The sequence below is a fragment of the Periplaneta americana genome, chromosome 14, assembly GCF_040183065.1.
Source record: "Periplaneta americana isolate PAMFEO1 chromosome 14, P.americana_PAMFEO1_priV1, whole genome shotgun sequence".
NCBI lineage: Eukaryota > Metazoa > Arthropoda > Insecta > Blattodea > Blattidae > Periplaneta > Periplaneta americana.
The window spans coordinates 34,461,802-34,475,090 of NC_091130.1; the positions used below are offsets into that span (position 1 = coordinate 34,461,802).

Here is a 13,289-nt window from a genome sequence, read left to right on the forward strand (position 1 = left end):
CATGTAGCTTCATGATCTGCTATCGACTTCACCATTAAAAAAAATACACAGGACTTAGAGAATCCTTATAAATACTTGAAACCTTAATGCTCTGCTGGGTGTTACTGAAATATTTGGAGTTTCAAGGCACTGTTTCTTATTTATAAGGATTGTGAATATGACTGAGAATAAAATAAACATAATGCAATTTATGGCCCGGTTGCAGAAACACAAATCAAATCAGACTCTGATCGCCAATCAGTTGATGTCTGATTTATTTGATTGTTCATTGCATTGCACAAACGTGAATCTCCCAACAACTTGTCTCAATTTACTAATTGCTGATTTGAGAAAGAAATACATTTGACAACAGCGCAATTTAGCAACCATAGCCAATTTGATGCTCTTTAAAAGTCGCGAAACGAATGCATCAAGTGGGCGGTGACTAGGAAAACAAGTGAATGTTTTGCTGTTTTGTTGCTTTTTGTAGAAAGGAAACAGGCGGATTCTATTTGTATATAGACTACAATATAGTGAAACAAAAATGAAGCAAGCAAAAAAAAAAAAAAAAAAAAAAAAAAAACGTGAGGGGGTTTCTGTTGTGGGATTTGCTAGGGGAGTTGACAAGAAATTGGAATATGCATAGCCTCCATAACCCAAAATAATTCCATTTCCCATCTCTCTGTTTACAAATGGAGCTCGTAACCTACTCATTAAAAATATTGTGTTGTCATGTGTAGAACCCTGCCAATGGGCTACAACATTCCAGAATTTCAATGATGGTGTAGACTACATATTGCCTGTATATTCACAGAAAAGAAACCTTTTCTATTTCGATAAAGTTCGGCATCATTTCAACCAGGTGATTGGATGGGGATGTGAGCAGTCTATACAATCAATCCTGACAGGGCTGAAAATTCTCTCTGGATTTCAAATCGTTCCCTGTTTGAAGTTTGGGGATTTATGAGACCCTGCCATAACAAAGCAATTTCATACGTAACATTTCTAACTACTCGGCAAATAGTTGATTTGTGGACCCTAACAAGATAACCCAAGACCGCCTGAAAAATTCCAACAGCATAAAATCTCAGCATTATTAGAACTTTGTTCATAGGAGACAGTGGAAGGTTTCGATTTGTCTGTCTGCATATATTTGTTTCAATTTTTGAAAGTAACAAACCACACGAATCCTTACTTAACCTAAATCTTTGCTCACATTTTCTGTCATTATACATAAAAACAATTCATGTCTATCACGGAAACGCCTACTTCTTAATAATATTTTTTTCATTCTAAAATTTCTTCATCAGAAGAATCCATTATGTCGAAAACAATATTGTTACGCTATAACTATTTACTATATACATTACAGTAACTGCATTATAAACAGAACAACATAAATAGCCTACTTGATCGATGATCAGTGACTTAACCAGCAAAAATCTATTGATCAAATCTGATGGAAGACTGATCTCCGATCAAACACTGATTGTTCTTTCTGCAACAGAAATAGAACTGATGGCCAATCAAACCCTCCTTGATTGCCAATCATATTTTGATCGGTGTTTCTGCAACCGGGCCTATGTGTTGTATTATTTATGATCATCTTATTTATTTCTTTATAGAGTATATATCATAGTACAAGTGTTTACAGTTAATTTAATGTTTCATCTTAATTGGTTTGTTAAAAAGCCATTATATGGGACTGTGGTAAGAGAGATGTGATATATAGTTGCTTTCCAATGGTATTATCTTCAGTTAATAGACAAAACTTGATACTTAAAAAAATGAATCGCCTGTACTATGTATAAGAAAGCTAGTCTTTGGTTCACAGACTTTAAAAACAATATAAAAATTTAAAAATGCATAAAAATACTTCTACGTATAACAAAAGTAGACACTGGTTCACCGATTTAAAAGTAAAACAAAATGGACGCATGAAGTAAATAAACTCTTATATGTAACAAAACTAGTAATTGGCTCACGATTGTTTTCTCCTCACATTGTCACTCTTGGCGTGTGGCTGAGGATTCAGGGTGTATGATGCCCGCAGGATACAGTATTCTTGGCGTGTGGCTGAGGATTCAAGGTGAACGATGCCAGCATGATAGACACTCTTGGCGTGTGGCTGAGGATTCAAGATGTACGTTGCTAGCATGATAGTCACTCTTGGCGTGTGGCTGAGGATTCAGGCTGCATGATGCCAGCATGATACAGACACTCTTGGCGTGTGGCTGAGGATTCAGGCTGCACGATGAGAGCAGGATACAGTCGCTGCTAACACTATGTTGATGCCATTCTGCGAGGTGCTGGAGACATCGTTTTCAGGTAGTCCAAAGATGTAGGCCTACTAGCGTCCAGGCCAGGAGATACCCTGCAAATAATATCAATGTTGCAGCTGGAAAAGTGCAATATTTTCATGTTTCTAAATAACATAATTCGAAGAAAGAGAAGATGAAATAGACAGAAACGAAGACAAGGGTGGAGGTGAGGAAGGTGGAAGAAAAAAAAAGACAAATATTAAGAAGTATAGAGTGAAAAAGTAGGACATGAAGGAGAGTAATTCACGGAGATGAAGGGAAGTGACGGGGAAAGGAGAAGGAATGGAAAAAGTGAAAAAGAAGAGTAGGTATTGTGGAAAACAGGGAGTACAGTCACTTGGGGTAACTTTGTACCGGTCAATGTAACTTTGAACCAGTTCCCAAATTTACAGGAAGATTTAATTTCACATTTTCTAAGTGTGATATCTTTGTACTTTGACCATCTCCATAACTTACGATCTCTATGCTTTGCTTTCTATTAGTGTTGTGGGATTTAATCGATTAATCTCTTTGTGATTACAGGAAGATATGAATTCCGTTAAATCTGGATCTTTGCTTCTGTATCTAAAGGAAATGGGTACAATTAACGCGCCTAGTTTCCAATTTGTTTTTAAAATACACTGTGCCATTGGTATACTATACCTGCATTAATTTATCTAAATTAAGTCGCATATTGATTTCAGTTAGCATTGAACCATTATTTAGAATGGCTTTACTCACCTATTTTTAATTTCTCGCTCACTTTTTGTCTTATTCTACACCCAACAGATTTAGTGAATATTTTTTAAGTCCCTTCGGGTGAGCGCGCAGTTCACTACCGTAAATCTCTGTAACCTATCGTGACTCCATAAAACTAGGCACTGATTTTGGCTACCTCCATAGCATGCTCGCAATCTCCTTAGTGAATTTTTCATTTTTATTTTTATTTGTTTACATCTCCTTTTAGTGTAATATATTCAAATAATTTCACTTATGGTAATTCATGTTACTTACAGATAATTAAAAAAATTGGTGAAAACTTGTGGTTATATTTCTTTGAAATCAGGATATATTTTGTCACCAGAATTATGGTTTTTCTTCTTATTTACAATTGCTACGTTTAGTCCCTGATGATCACGGATTTAGATTAGTATAAAAATCTTATTGCCAATTATTTCACCGTCACCATATTTACAGAATGTTACTTAGGGAATAGTGTGCAAAGCAGCAGCGATTAATGAAATAATTAACACCGCATTTTAATATCAAGTCCTCTAATTTTTCGTATTTAGTGTTACTACCATCTAGAGTCAAAAGTTTCTATTAACACGAAAAAAAATATAATAAAGCGGAAAACATTCTAAGAATAAAGAAGATGATGAATACCTGTTATATTTTCACTGATGTATTTAAAAGGAAACAAAAAGATAAGGTTTGGTAACTCCACGAGGATTTGAAGTTGCAACCTCACGAACTCTTAGCTATCGCTCTACAAATTACGCCAAGTGTTATACTGCAGTCAGAACTGCATCGTAACGATCAATGGACATACTCCACTTGAGAACCTCTTATACAGTAGACAGTATTAGTGCTATAACATTCAGAACGATAAGCCTGTTTTAAATCTCGAATATGAATTAATTTTAGTGATCAATACTTGTGTTCCCCATTATAAATACTAGAAGAATATACGCGATCTATTCTGGCAGTCCCAAGCGCTCACGGAAATACCCGATTCGAACTCAGTCTCTAAGTCGCCGGCCACTTTCATTCTGACCAAGTGTACTCGGGAACGAACGAAAAATAATCGTGCACACTGGTACGGACGAAGGTTAGGTACATACCCAATCATACACGAAGGATAAGCGTGGACACGAGTATGCAACAATGTTAAGAGCGTACACGGGTACGCAAGAATGTTAAGCGCGTACAAGGATACGCAAGAATGATAATCGCGTACACGGGTACGCAAGAATGTTAATCGAGTACACGGGTACGCAAGAATGTTAAACGCGTACACGGGTACGCAAGAATGTTAATCGCGTACCCAGGTACGCATAAATGTTAAGCGCGTACACAGGTACGCAAGAATGTTAAGCGCTTACACGGGTACGCAAGAATGTTAAGCGCGTACACGGGTACGCATAAATGTTAAGCGCGTACACGGGTACGCAAGATTGTTAAGCGCGTACACGGATACGCATGAATGTTAAGCGCGTACAAGGATACGCAAGAATGTCAATCGGGTACACGGGTACGCAAGAATGTTAAATGCGTACCTGGGTACGCATAAATGTTAAGCGCGTACACGGGTACGCAAGAATGTTACTTGCGTACATGGGTACGCAAGAATGTTAAGCGCGTACACGTGTACGCAAAAATGTTAAGCGCGTACACGTGTTCGCAAGAATGTTAATCGCGCACACGGTACCCAAGAATGTTAACCGCGTACACGGGTACGCAAGAATGTTACTCGCGTACACGAGTACGCAAGAATGTTAATCGCGTACACGGGTACGCAAGAATGTTAATCGCGTACACGGGTACGCAAGAATGTTAATCGCGTACACGGGTACACAAGAATGTTAATAGCGTACACGGGTACGCAACAATGCTAACTGCGTACTCGGGTACGCAATAAAGAAAATCGCGTACACGGGTACGCAAGAATGTTATTCGCGTACACGGGTACGCATAAATGTAACTCGCGTACACGGGTACGCAAAAATGTTACTCGCGTACACGTTTACGCAAGAATGCAAATCACGTACACGGTTGCGCAATAATGTTAATCGCGTACTAGAGGACGCAATAATGTTAATCGCGTCCACGGGTACGCAAGAAAGTTTAGCACGTAAATGGGTACGCACAAAATTTATTTTCCCGTACACAGGTACGGGAGAATGAGAAGCGTGTCCACGGGTACGCAAGAATGTTAATCGCGTACACGGGTACGCAAGAATGTTTATCGCGTACACGGGTACGCAAGAATGTTAATCGCGTACACGGGTACGCAAGAATGTTAAGCGCGTACACGTGTACGCAAGAATGTTAAGCGCGTACACGGGTACGCATAAATGTTAAGCGCGTGAAAGGGTACGCAAGAATGTTAAGCGCGTACGCGGGTACGCAAGAATGTTTATCGCGTACACGGGTACGCAAGAATGTTAATCGCGTACACGGGTACGCAAGATTGTTAATCGCGTACATGGGTACGCAAGAAAGTTAATCGCGTACACGCGTACGCAAGAATGTTAATCGCGTACACGGGTACCCAAGAATATTACTCGCGTACACGAGTACGCAAGAATCTTAATCGCGTACACGGGTACGAAAGAATGTTAATCGCGTAAACGGTACACAAAAATGTTAATCGCGTAAACGGGTACGCAAGAATGTTAATCGCGTACACGGGTACCAAAGAATGTTACTCGCGTACACGGGTACCAAAGAATGTTAATAGCGTACACGGTACACAAGAATGTTAATCGCGTACACGGGTACGCAAGAACGTTAATCGCGAACACGGGTACCTAAGAATGTTACTCGCGTACACGAGTACGCAAGAATGTTAATGGCGTACACGGGTACGCAAGAATGTTAGTAGCGTACGCTGGTACGCAAGAATGTTAATCGCGTACACGGGTACGCAAGAATGTTAATTGCGTACACGTGTACACAAGAATGTTAATCGCGTACACGGGTACGAAAGAATGTTAATCGCGTACATTGGTACGCAAGAATGTTAATATCGTATACGGGTACACAAGAATGTTACGCGCGTACACGGGTTCGCAAGAATGTTAATCGCGTACACGGGTACGCAAGAATGTTAATCGCGTACACCGGTACGCAAGAATTTTAATCGCGTACACGGGTACGCAAGAATGTTAATCGCGTACACAGGTACGCTAGAATGTTAATCGCGTACACGGGCACGCAACAATGCTAACTGCGTACTCCGGTACGGAATAATGTCGATCGCGTACACGGGTACGCAGAATGTTATTCGCGTACACGGGTACGCAAAAATGTTACTCGCGTACACGTGTACGCAAAAATGTTACTCGCGTACACGTATACGCAAGAATGCTAATCACGTATAGGGTTGCGCAATAATGTTAATCGCGTACACGAGTACGCAAGAATGTTAATTGAGTTCACGGGTACGAATGAATGTTAATCGCGTAAACGGTACACAAAAATGTTAATCGCGTAAACGGATACGCAAGAATGTTACTCGCGTACACGAGTACGCAAGAATGTTAATCGCGTACACGGGTACGCAAGAATGTTAATCGTGTACACGGGTACGCAAGAATGTTAACGCGTACACGGGTACGCAAGAATGTTAATCGCGTACCCGGGTACGCATAAATGTTAAGCGCGTACACGGGTACGCAAGAATGTTAAGCGCTTACAAGGGTACGCAAGAATGTTAAGCGCGTACACGGGTACGCATAAATGTTAAGCGCGTACACGGGTACGCAAGATTGTTAAGCGCGTACACGGATACGCATGAATGTTAAGCGCGTACAAGGATACGCAAGAATGTCAATCGGGTACACGGGTACGCAAGAATGTTAAATGCGTACCTGGGTACGCATAAATGTTAAGCGCGTACACGGGTACGCAAGAATGTTACTTGCGTACATGAGTACGCAAGAATGTTAATCGCGCACACGGTACCCAAGAATGTTAATCGCGTACACGGGTACGCAAGAATGTTACTCGCGTACACGAGTACGCAAGAATGTTAATCGCGTACACGGGTACGCAAGAATGTTAATCGCGTACACGGGTACGCATGATTGTTAATCGCGTACACGGGTACACAAGGATGTTAATAGCGTACACGGGTACCCAACAATGCTAACTGCGTACTCGGGTACGCAATAAAGTAAATCGCGTACACGTGTACGCAAGAATGTTATTCGCGTACACGGGTACGCATAAATGTAAGTCGCGTACACGGGTACGCAAAAATGTTACTCGCGTACACGTTTACGCAAGAATTCAAATCACGTACACGGTTGCGCAATAATGTTAATCGCGTACTAGAGGACGCAATAATGTTAATCGCGTCCACGGGTACGCAAGAAAGTTAAGCACGTAAATGGGTACGCACAAAATTTATTTTCGCGTACACAGGTACGGGAGAATGAGAAGCGTGTCCACGGGTACGCAAGAATGTTAATCGCGTACACGGGTACGCAAGAATGTTTATCGCGTACACGGGTACGCAAGAATGTTAATCGCGTACACGGGTACGCAAGAATGTTAAGCGCGTACACGTGTACGCAAGAATGTTAAGCGCGTACACGGGTACGCATAAATGTTAAGCGCGTGAAAGGGTACGCAAGAATGTTAAGAGCGTACGCGGGTACGCAAGAATGTTTATCGCGTACACGGGTACGCAAGAATGTTAATCGCGTACACGGGTACGCAAGATTGTTAATCGCGTACATGGGTACGCAAGAAAGTTAATCGCGTACACGCGTACGCAAGAATGTTAATCGCGTACACGGGTACCCAAGAATATTACTCGCGTACACGAGTACGCAAGAATCTTAATCGCGTACACGGGTACGAAAGAATGTTAATGGCGTAAACGGTACACAAAAATGTTAATCGCGTAAACGGGTACGCAAGAATGTTAATCGCGTACACGGGTACCAAAGAATGTTACTCGCGTACACGGGTACCAAAGAATGTTAATCGCGTACACGGTACACAAGAATGTTAATCGCGTACACGGGTACGCAAGAACGTTAATCGCGAACACGGGTACCTAAGAATGTTACTCGTGTACACGAGTACGCAAGAATGTTAATGGCGTACACGGGTACGCAAGAATGTTAATAGCATACGCTGGTGCGCAAGAATGTTAATCGCGTACACGGGTACGCAAGAATGTTAATCGCGTACACGTGTACACAAGAATGTTAATCGCGTACACGGGTACGAAAGAATGTTAATCGCGTACACTGGTACGCAAGAATGTTAATCTCGTATACGGGTACACAAGAATGTTACGCGCGTACGCGGGTTCGCAAGAATGTTAATCGCGTACACGGGTACTCAAGAATGTTAATCGCGTACACCGGTACGCAAGAATTTTAATCGCGTACACGGGTACGCAAGAATGTTAATCGCGTACACAGGTACGCTAGAATGTTAATCGCGTACACGGGCACGCAACAATGCTAACTGCGTACTCCGGTACGCAATAATGTCGATCGCGTACACGGGTACGCAGAATGTTATTCGCGTATACGGGTACGCAGATATGTTACTCGCGTACACGGGTACGCAAAAATGTTACTCGCGTACACGTATACGCAAGAATGCTAATCACGTATAGGGTTGCGCAATAATGTTAATCGCGTACACGAGTACGCAAGAATGTTAATCGAGTTCACGGGTACGAAAGAATGTTAATCGCGTAAACGGTACACAAAAATGTTAATCGCGTAAACGGGTACGCAAGAATGTTAATCGCGTACACGGGTACGCAAGAATGTTACTCGCGTACACGAGTACGCAAGAATGTTAATCGCGTACACGGGTACGCAAGAATGTTAATCGCGTACACGGGTACGCAGGATTGTTAAGCGCGTACACGGATACGCATGAATGTTAAGCGCGTACAAGGATACGCAAGAGTGTCAATCGGGTACACGGGTACGCAAGAATGTTAAATGCGTACCTGGGAACGCATAAATTTTAAGCGCGTACACGGGTACGCAAGAATGTTACTTGCGTACACGGGTACGCAAGAATGTTACTTGCGTACATGGGTACGCAAGAATGTTAAGCGCGTACACGGGTACGCAAAAATGTTAAGCGCGTACACGTGTACGCAATAATGTTAATCGCGTCCACGGGTACGGAAGAAAATTAAGCACGTAAATGGGGACGCAGAAAATTTATTTTCGCGTACACAGGTACGGGAGAATGAGAAGCGTGTCCACGGGTACGCAAGAATGTTAATCGCGTACACGGGTACGCAAGAATGTTTATCGCGTACACGGGTACGCAAGAATGTTAATCGCGTACACTGGTACGCAAGAATGTTAAGCGCGTACACGTGTACGCAAGATTGTTAAGCGCGTACACGGGTACGCATAAATGTCAAGAGCGTGAAAGGGTACGCAAGAATGTTAAGCGCGTACGCGAGTACGCAAGAATGTTTATCGCGTACACGGGTACGCAAGAATGTTAATCGCGTACACGGGTACGCAAGATTGTTAATCGCGTACATGGGTACGCAAGAATGTTAATCGCGTACACGGGTACCCAAGAATATTACTCGCGTAAACGAGTACGCAAGAATCTTAATCGCGTACACGGGTACGAAAGAATGTTAATCGCGTAAACGGTACACAAAAATGTTAATCGCGTAAACGGGTACGCAAGAATGTTAATCGCGTACACGGGTACCAAAGAATGTTACTCGCGTACACGGGTTCCAAAGAATGTTAATCGCGTACACGGTACACAAGAATGTTAATCGCGTACACGGGTACGCAAGAACGTTAATCGCGAACACGGGTACCTAAGAATGTTACTCGCGTACACGAGTACGCAAGAATGTTAATGGCGTACACGGGTACGCAAGAATGTTAATAGCGTACGCTGGTACGCAAGAATGTTAATCGCGTACACGGGTACGCAAGAATGTTAATCGCGTACACGTGTACACAAGAATGTTAATCGCGTACTGGTTACGAAAGAATGTTAATCGCGTACACTGGTACGCAAGAATGTTAATCTCGTATACGGGTACACAAGGATGTTACGCGCGTACACGGGTTCGCAAGAATGTTAATCGCGTACACGGGTACGCAAGAATGTTAATCGCGTACAACGGTACGCAAGAATTTTAATCGCGTACACGGATACGCAAGAATGTTAATCGCGTACACAGGTACGCTAGAATGTTAATCTCGTACACGGGCACGCAACAATGCTAACTGCGTACTCCGGTACGCAATAATGTCGATCGCGTACACGGGTACGCAGAATGTTATTCGCGTACACGGGTACGCAAAAATGTTACTCGCGTACACGCGTACGCAAAAATGTTACTCGCGTACACGCGTACGCAAGAATGCTAATCACGTATAGGGTTGCGCAATAATGTTAATCGCGTACACGAGTACGCAAGAATGTTAATCGAGTTCACGGGTACGAAAGAATGTTAATCGCGTACACGGGTAACCAAGAATGTTACTCGCGTACAGGGGTACGCAAGAATGTTAATCGCGTCACGGTACACAAGAATGTTAATCGCGCACACGGGTACGCAAAAATGTTAATCGCGTACACGGGTACGCAAGACTGTGAATCGAGTACACGGGTACGCAATAATGTTAATCGCGTACCGGGGTACGCATAAATGTTAATCGCGTACACGGGTACGCAAGAATGTTAATCGCGTACATGTGTACGCATGTATGTTAAGCGCGTACACGGGTACGCATAAATGTTAAGCGCGTGAACGGGTACGCAAGAATGTTAAGCGCGCACACGGATTCGCAAGAATGTTAAGCGCGTACAAGGATACGGAAGAATGTAATCGAGTACACGGGTAAGAAAGAATATCTATCGAGTAACCGGGTACACAAGAATGTTAATCGCGTACCCGGGTACGCAAAAATGTTACTCGCGTACACGTCTACGCAAGAATGCTAATCACGTACACGGTTGCGAAATAATGTTAATCGTGTACTAGAGGACGCAATAATGTTAATCGCGTACACGGGTACGCAAGAAAGTTAAGCACGTAAATGGGTAACCACAAAATTTATTTTCGCGTCCACGGGTACGCAAGAATGTTAATAGCGTACACGGGTACGCAAGAATGTTAATCGCGTACACGGGTACGCAAGAATGTTAAGCGCGTACACGGGTACGCAAGAATGTTAAGCGCGTATATGTGTACGCAAGTATGTTAGGCGCGTACACGTGTACGCATAAATGTTAAGCGCGTGAACGGGTACGCAAAAATGTTAAGCGCGTACACGGAATCGCAAGAATGTTACGAGCGTAAAAACATGCGGAAGAATGTAATCGCGTACACGGGTAAGAAAGAATGTCTATCGAGTACACGGGTACGCAAGAATGTTAATCGCGTACACGGGTACGCAAGAAAGTTCATCGAGTACACGGGTACGCAAGAATGTTAATCGCGTACCCGGGTACGCATAAATGTTAAGCGCCTACACGGGTACGCAAGAATGTTAAGCGCGTACACGGGTACGCAAGAATGTGAAGCGCGTACACGGGTACGCATAATTGTTATGCGCGTACACGGGTACGCAAGAATGTTAAGCGCGTACACGGGTACGCAAGAATGTTAAGCGCGTACACGGATTCGCAAGAATCTTAAGCCCGTACAAGGATACGGAAGAATGTTAATCGCGTACACGGTAAGCAATATGTCAATCGAGTGCACGGGTACGCAAGAATGTTAATCGCGTACACGGATACGCAAGAATGTTAATCTCGTACACGGGTACGCAAGAATGTTAATCGCGTACACGTGTACGCTAGAATGTTACTCGCGTACACGAGTACGCAAGAATATTAATCGCGTACATGGGTACGCAAGAATGTTAATCGCGTACATGGATAAGCAAGAATGTTAATCGCGTACACGGGAACGCAAGAAAGTTAATCGGGTACACGGGCACGGAAGAAAGTTAAGCACGTAAATGGGTCCGCACAAAATTTATTTTCGCGTACACAGGCACGGAAGGAGAAGCGCGTACACCGGTACGCAGGAATGTTAATCACGTACACGGGTACGCAAGAATGTTTATCGCGTACACGGGTACGCAAGAATTTTAATCGCGTACATGGGTACGCAAGATTATTAATCGGGTACATGGGTACGCAAGATTGTTAATCGCGTACACGGGTACGCAGGAATGTTAATGGCGTACACTGGTACGCAAGAATGTTAAACTTGTACACGGGTACGCAAGAATGTTAATCGCACACAGGGGTACGCAAGAATGATAATCGCGTACAGGGTTACGCAAGAAAGTTAATCGCGTACACGGGTACGCAAGAATGTTTACCGCGTCCACGGGTACGCAAGAATGTTAAGCTCGTACACGGGTACGCAAGAATGTTAATGCCGTACACGGGTACGCAAGAATGTTACTCGCGTACACGAGTACGCAAGAATGCTATCCGCGTACACGGGTACGCAACAATGTTAATCGCGTACACATGCACGCAAGAATGTAAATCTCATATACGGGTACGCAAGAATGTTAAGCGCGTACACGGGTTCCCAAGAATGTTAATCGCGTACACTGGTACGCGAGAATGTTAATCGCGTACACCGGTACGCAAGAATGTTAATCGCGTACACGGGTAGGCAATAATGTTAATCGCGTACACGTGTACGAAAGAATGTTAATCGCGTACACGTGTACGCAAGAAAGTTAAGCGCGTACACGGGTACGGTAGAATGTTAATCGCGTACACGGGAACGTAAGAATGTTATGCGCGTACAAGGGTACTCATTAATGTTAATCGCGTACACGGATACGCAAGAATGTTAATCGCGTACACGGGTACGCAAGAATGTTAATCTCGTACACAGATACGCAAGAATGTTAAGCGCGTACACGGGTTCGCAAGAATGTTAATCGCGTGCACGTGTACGCAAGAATGTTAATCGCGTACACGGGTACGCAAAAATGTTATTCGCGGACAGGGTTACGCAAAAATGTTACTCGCGTACACGGGTACGCAAAAATGTTACTCGCTTACTCTTATACACAAGAATGCTAATCACGTACACGTTTGCGCAATAATGTTAATCTCGTACTAGAGGACGCAATAGTGTTAATCGCGTCCACGGGTACGCAAGAAAGTTAAGCACGTAAATGGGTACGCACAAAATTTATTTTTACGTACACAGGTACGGAAGAATGAAAAGGTCGTCCACGGGTACGCATAAATGTTAAGCGCGTGAAAGTGTACGGAAGA

The 13,289-nt window shown here is 43.2% G+C and overlaps 1 long non-coding RNA gene across 1 annotated transcript in view; it reads right to left on the reverse strand.

Moving 5' to 3' along the window:
- Nucleotides 1–1,579: 1,579 nt before the first annotated feature.
- Nucleotides 1,580–13,289, reverse strand: part of LOC138713980 (uncharacterized) — a 137,432-nt gene continuing 125,722 nt past the window's right edge. The window contains exon 7 of the long non-coding RNA XR_011336018.1: nt 1,580–2,353. This is a non-coding gene — a long non-coding RNA (uncharacterized lncRNA). The remainder of the gene's footprint in view (nt 2,354–13,289) is intronic.